This window comes from Eutrigla gurnardus (assembly GCF_963514095.1).
Source record: "Eutrigla gurnardus genome assembly, chromosome: 2".
NCBI classification, from domain to species: domain Eukaryota; kingdom Metazoa; phylum Chordata; class Actinopteri; order Perciformes; family Triglidae; genus Eutrigla; species Eutrigla gurnardus.
In genome coordinates, this window is record NC_139916.1 from 13,055,344 (window position 1) to 13,061,469 (window position 6,126).

Sequence of the window (6,126 nt, forward strand, 5' to 3'; positions counted from 1 at the left end):
CTGATCACCCATTTATTCTGTTTGTCTTTTATTCTCTGTTCTCTCTCTCTCTCTCTCTCTCTCTCTCTCTCTCTCTCTCTCTCTCTCTCTCTCTCTCTCTCTCTCTCTCTCTCTCATATATATATATATATATATATATATATATATATATATATATATATATATATATATATATATATATATATATATATATATATATATATGTATATTCAGTCTCGCCCTCCAATTTGAACGATTACAATAAAATAAAGGGGCCGAAGAAAATTTGAACAGAGCCAGACACTAATGAGTCTGCTCTATTAGGGGTCAATTTGAGGTCATCATCACCGAGTTCAGCATACCCTCACACACCCACAGCCCAAATCATCTGATTAAAACGGTCCAAGCTAAAAGTGGACGACAACCCCTCCCTGAACTCTCCACCCGGCTCACATCTGCTGGACTGCTGTGGAGGTTGATCTGCTGGGGTTTCCCAGAGGTTGATTGGTTCAAATCAGAAATAATATTTTCCAGGGAGTTATATAGGTTCTGTTTTGTAATCCCAGTGTAGCTGGACCACTGCGTTGTCAGCTTATGCTACATCACAGCAACCACAACACTAACTGGCTGCACACACACACAGAGAGACAGTACTGGAGTATTGCAGCCCGAGTGTCTGTTTTCAGAGGGGTGGGGATCCCCCTGATCCACTTGCTGAAGACCAGTGAAAATGTAATGCTTGACTGCCAATAAGCAGTCTAGCCATCTGTGTGCAGCGCTGTGGGTACTGGGCTGTGTTCAGGCCGCTGCTCCAGCGGGTTGGGAGCTGCAGCGGCCAGCGAGCCTGCTCAGCCGAGCTTGGCCGGACTCCCGGAGCCTGAGAGGGGGAGACGGAGAGAGCCAGCACTCTTCAATGAGGCCCTCCAGAGGGAAGGAGCAGGCCTCCCAAAAATAATACAGCAGCCTGCCAGGCCAGCTACTCCCAGAGCTGCCCTCGCCTCAACGCACATCCAAAAACATACACACAAAACACACACGCAGACATGCAAATGCATGTGCACATACATCCAAGGATGGTGTGTGGATGCAGAGTCAGTTTGTGGAAAAACGGGTGACATTTAATCTCCTCGGCCTGAACAGGCATTTGGTAGCAGGCACATGACATGCTCTTGAAATTAATGCTGGACTGTTTTTTGGTCGTCAGCATTGTGCCACCGCTGTTCCATTTTCTACCCAATTAAATTTTCAAAAGACTCTGTAATGCAAGGGTTTTGTATACTGTTTACTCACCACGTCTCACCGGACCAACTCTACACTGAAGGAGACATCCTTTCCTAACTCACATCATGAATTATGTGACACGAAAGGAGCCATAAAATAGGATGTTACTTATCTTCACTATCCAAGTGGCGTTCCACAGAGGAGATGAGGAGGAGATCTCGGATGCGTCGGCGGGGTGAACATGGTGGCCACCTAGATCAGAGCATGGAGAGGTTTACGACTTCAACCTGGAACTGGATGTTTCAACTCATCTTGACTCCCTACCTCCTTTTCCTTCTCCCCTCTGCTCTTCCGTCCGTCCTCACCAACCCCCCACCACCACCACTCATTCCCTCCGAGCTTCATGTAACTCAGCATCTCTTCACCCCCCCCTCCCCCCATTACTCCCACTCTTTTCTCGTCTCCCACTCCCCCAATGTATTTGTTTTTTCATCAAATTGAATTAGCGGAATCAAAAGGTATCCCGACCATCCCCTTGCAAAGTTGAGTTAGGGAGAGAGACATAGAAGATGAAAGGAAGTGGAGCTCAGTTCAGATGCAGGTCTCTTAGTGTGTGTGTTGCAATGGGGGTTGACCTATGCCTGGGTCTAACTAAAAAAGCATCCCTCCTTCTTCAGACCCCTAGAAGGATATTAAGGCTGCAAGATGGGACAGTATTTAGATAATACAAACACGGGGTCTATATCCCAGCCTTTATCCGTAGACCATAAAGGTCAGTCACTCAGTACGTGTTTCTGCTGTCCATGTGCAATAATGCACACTATGAGGAGACTCACACATGAACTTCCTCTTCTCATGGATCAAGAGAAATTCATAGAAATACCCATTTGTGCGTGGCATGAAAAAAGGTGGGTCCCTTCAGCAAAACACCTGGTGAACGCTATTCATAGAATTCGCCGCAGATACACCATTATACACTTGAACGACTCCCACCACTTCTAAATTAATCATCCGTAGCACGTAGCGTTGATGTGATCGGTAAAGCCTTAACAGTAATAACTGTCACTCAGACTGAAGCAGAGCTGACAACCGATAATCACTGATGACCTCTGTTGACAGGCAACAACCGCATCCTGACCTGCAAAAACTCCCTGATGATATCAACAAATGGCAGAAATTCATCAGAAAAGTTAAAAGTGTTTTGAAATTGCATAATCTTTTTTTTTTTTTTTTATGTCTTATGCATGACCCATATGGTCCTTCCTGTCATGTTTTTCTTCTCCACTTGAGGCCCAACATTTAACGGCTGCTATATAAGTTACAGCTGCATAACAAGCTTGACTGAGAACATGGCTTTTAAAACAGTGGAAAGAAGAAAAAAAAGAAAAACAGGAAGTGAGAAGTTCAAACAGGAAATACTTATGTTGTACGATTAGGCCCAATTAAGACCATAGAGGTCCGACAGAGACAGTAAAAGGAGATTGATTACGAGGGGTACTAGGATTGTATTTAAGTGTATTACTCTGCAAAGTTTCATCCTGCACAGCCTGTGTGCAGCGAGAGCAGTCGCTAATAAAATCCCTTCATGACTGGCTTTGTTTATTTGGTAATTATTGGCCCTATGTGAAACTCTCAGACTATGCTAGGACAAATGAGCTCACCATATGACAAATCTTACAGTAATTTATTTTAGGCTTACTTGAGATGAATGGTATAATTTGTTTGTGCCATGTATTCTGAGAATGAAGCATGCTAACAAAATCATTTATTATAATAATATTTATTTACCATACAGTAGTCGCATCTTTTAAATATGTAAATGTCAAATAAAATGGTGACTTCCTTATATCATGTTATTATGCACCCTTACCCTTTTGTTCTCAGAAAGATAATTTTGGGGATTTTACCCATGTGAATATAAAAGTAGAGAAGTGAAAGCGTGAAAGAAACAGGGAGAGTGTTTCATATCATTCATCAGTGGCTAGTTAGACTTTATTGCCAAAGTTTGTGGTTTTGAAAAGGTTTCTGAGTAGATTGTAGAAATAATGAAAGCGGTTTATGACTGCTTCGACTTACAGGTCTTTCTGGCTTCTATGTTTTACTTCCAGATGATTATCCCCTCTGTAACTGGGGATCCACTCTGCTGACGGGAGGTTGCTGCATTGCTAATGTGTCTGGGTTCTTCTGTTTGCACACAATCTTAGCTGACATGAGGCGGTTACAAAATCCGTTCAGCTCCCGTAATCACAGGGCATTTCAAATTAAGACCATTATGAATTAGCATCAGTCATCTGAGCGTCTTCTCATTCTGGCCACCTCACACATTCTTTTCTACGTTAGTCGAGTGTGTAATCTGCTCAAAAAAAGTAGCTGTCAGAATCAGGGTGTGGACACAGAGAACCACTCCCTCGACTCACCCTGAAAATGAGGTCAGTCTCCTCTCACCTGGGACAGGGTGCATTCAGGATGTTCACCTGGGACAGGTAGTGTTCGGCTCTCATTCATGCCGTGTTCTGCGGTGCTGAGGCCCTCCTGCTCACCTGCTGCAACAGACAAATTCATCCCCACTGTCTGAGGACAAATGAGCCCATTCATCTAGAGGCTCCCATTGACAAACCAGTGGGCAAGTACAGTACTAATGCCTGGGAGGGCTCAGGGGAGAGGGCGTCTGGACCTGCCATCCTCTTACTCACCCATATAATGTCCATGGCCATTCCCAGCCCCCGCCCCACTCCACTCGCTTTCACTGGCAGGTAACTGGAGAAAGGCATGAGTGGGGGAGTCCAGGGCAACTTGGCCTATGGCCAGGAGCGAGAGGATGGGATCCAGGTGCCTACCCCTGGATGGATCCTCTGGACACTCCCACGGGGAGGTATGACCAGACAGAGAACAGGAGGACTGTGGAGGACAGTAGAAGCCCACAGAGACCTCAGAATCCCAGGCTGTTCGGCTCACTATTGTGGACGATGGTTGCTTGTGTGGTGGATTAAGTGACAGCACTGCTCTGTGGCTGCCCTGAATTCACTTTCAGATCTACTTCATTCTCATGGACCAAGTTGTCCTTACAACAAAGCATAGCTACTTTTAAAGTATTGAGGTATTCAGCTGCCTCTAGATCGCAGAATACACTGCTTCTGACAGGTATGCAGAGCTCCACCAGAGACACGTAACGTGTTACGTATTCGTCTCCTCTGGGGAATTATATTTCTCATTCTGCTTTTATCATATTCTTCATTTACAGACGTACAGGCACATGCATCAACGCAGAGAGGTTTGGTGCCTTGCTCAAGGGCACCTCAGCAGTGCCCAGGAGGTGAACCGGCAGCTCTCCAGCTACCAGCTAACCAAGTCTGCACAGACTGAGCCACCGCTACCCAGACGCTGACATGACTGCTGAACCCCACAGAAGGAGCCAGCCGGCCGTGCCTCATTTCAGTCATGCTCATCTCGTCACTCATGCACAAACACGGCATGAGCTGAGGGCATTCCTAGATTACTGTTCTCAGTGTTTATCTTCGCTACGAGATTTTGTTGTGTCTATGGCTTTGTTTTCCCGATACTGGTCAGGTTAATACCGATAGGCAGGCACAAACAAACACACACAGGCCAGTCTCAAGAGGAGGGAGCAATCAAAGAAACACTGTATGCTTCATTTTAAAAAAGCATGATATGATTAAACCACGAAGGGGCCACAGGGATATTATGGAGAGACATGAGAAAGATGAAAGGGTTATTTCTAAGGGGCACAATTGTGGATGTAAAAGCTCTATTAGATCCAGCAGATAACGAGGAAGAAAGAAAGTTTTTGATATCTATTACTGTATAAATGTTTCATTCTTTTCTAAAATAGAAAAAAAAAGCACAAGTTTAGCATTTTCTTATTGACGCCTCTTTTATAAGCAAGGTCAGGAAGAACAAATCTGGAGAAAGTATAATCTTGATAATACATTCATAAATCGGACCGACACCCGTTCTTCAACTGTCTCTCCTTATTTAACTTTTGTTTTACTTTAAACCAGTTTCAGGACAGGAGACGTGCAGACCTGCAACCATTAAACAGTAGATGCCAGAATTCAGAGGAGACAGAATTTATCAGTGGCATCACACACACACACACACACACACACACACACACACACACACACACACACACGCACACACTCTGCAGGCCTATCTGTTGAGGATCAGTATGAAAAAGGCGTTGTGCTCACTCATTGGCTCAGTGGGATGTTGCAACCCCATCGCCTAACTGGTCCTTATCTCTCCTGAGCAGACTGCACAGCTTGATATGCATCTGTCATATTTGTCGGAAAGAAAAGACACCGCGGCGAGAGCACGATGAGTCAAAAAACGGGCCAGTGACATAAACTCACTCCCCTGCGGTTTTTGCATGACCGTGATCATTTGCTTGTCTGTGTCAACTCCCTGGTTTGGAGACGCTTGAGGCAAACCTATCCAATGCAGTTAATGGACACACGATATTAAGCGCCTGTTATTGCAGTTTTCTTGGAAGCGGATAACGTACTACACCTGATCACGCAGTGCTAACATGCCTGCACAGGTGTACATTTTGGCAGTCATGCTGTCCTGTTAGAAACCACAAAGCCAAGAGCAGATTGTCATCATTCCATCATGGCCATTACCATGACGACAGATAAGACCCTGTCCTCTTGTCGTCATAGCAGCCTTGCATCGGATTCATCAGCTGCTGCGGCTAGCTGAGCCTCTGACTGTGCGGGTATGAGTGTCTATCTGAGGGCTATCTGGCCTGATAAGAGCCGGGAAGGAGACAGCAGAGCGACACATGTACAACCAAGCTGCTCACAGCACTAAAGGGTGCAAAGAATATGGACTGAGTCGATGGTGAGAGGGTTTACGTGTACACGGCTCCTGACACAAACATGTCTCTATTCAGGCATGTAGACA